The sequence below is a fragment of the Chrysochloris asiatica genome, unplaced genomic scaffold (assembly GCF_000296735.1).
Source record: "Chrysochloris asiatica unplaced genomic scaffold, ChrAsi1.0 scaffold00119, whole genome shotgun sequence".
NCBI lineage: Eukaryota > Metazoa > Chordata > Mammalia > Afrosoricida > Chrysochloridae > Chrysochloris > Chrysochloris asiatica.
Window position 1 is genome coordinate 947 of NW_006408637.1, and position 1,274 is coordinate 2,220.

Here is a 1,274-nt window from a genome sequence, read left to right on the forward strand (position 1 = left end):
GCCTGCACTTGTTTTGGTTGGGAGATTTTTGATGACCTTATCAATTTCTTCTTTTGTTATGTGTCTGTTCAGGTTTTCTACTTCACTCTGTGTAAGTTTAGGTAGGTCATGTTTTTCTAAATATTTTTCTATTCCTTCTAAGTTTTCAAATTTGTTGGAGTACAAGTCTTCATAGTATTCTGTTATTATTCTTTTGATTTCCTTTGGTTCCATAGTGCCATCGCCTGTGTGGTTTCTAATGCATATTATTTGTGTCTTCTCCCAATTTTCTTTTTTTTAGGTTTGCCAATGGTTTGTCAGTTTTGTTAATCCTTTCAAAGAACCAGCTTCCTGTACTATTGATTCTTTTTATAGTTGTTGTTTTTTTTCTGTTTCTATCTCATTTATTTTTGCTCTAATCTTTATTATTTCTTTTCTTTTGGTGATTTCAGGTTCCCTCATTGTTCTGTTCCTAATTGTTGTAGATGCTGTGTTAAAGAGTTAATTTTGGTTCTTTCTTCCTTTTGGATATGTGCCTTTATTGCAACAAACTGTCTTCTCAGCACCACTTTTGCCACGTCCCAAAGATTTTTTTATGCTGTGTTTTCATTCTCATTTGTTTCTAGGAATTTTATGAGTTCACATTTTATTTCTTCTACTCCCCAGTTGCTTTCCTGCAGGGTGCTATTCAGTTTCCATGTATTTGACTTTATTTCCTTGGTCTTCCTTTTGTTGATTTCTAATTTCATAGCCTTGTGGTCTGAGAAGATGCTTTGTAGTATTTAGTATTTGTAAATTTATGGAGGTTTAATTTTTTGGCCTGAGATATGGTCTATTCTGAAGAATGTTCTATGTGCACTGGAGAAGAAGATGTATGTTGCTGTTTTGGGGTTGAGTGCTCTGTACACATCTATGAAGTCCAGTTGTCTGATTATGTTGTTTAATTCCTCAGTGTCTTTGTCTAGTTTCTTTCTGGTTGTTTTATCCTTTTCTGAAAAAATTGTATTAAAATCACCAATTATTATTATAGATTCATCTATTTCTTTCTTCAAACCTCTTAGAGTATGCTTTATATTTTTTCGAGCTCTTTCATTGGGAGCATAGATATTTATTATGGTTATGTCATCTTGTTCATTTGTCCCTTTTATATAAGATAATGCCCATCTTTATCTATTATGCTGGGTTTTGCCTTAAAGTTTATTTTATCAGAGAATAGTACTAGAACTCCTGTTTGTTTTTGTTTGCAATTAGCTTGGTACACTTTTTCCATCCTTTGACTTTTAATCTGTTTTTAT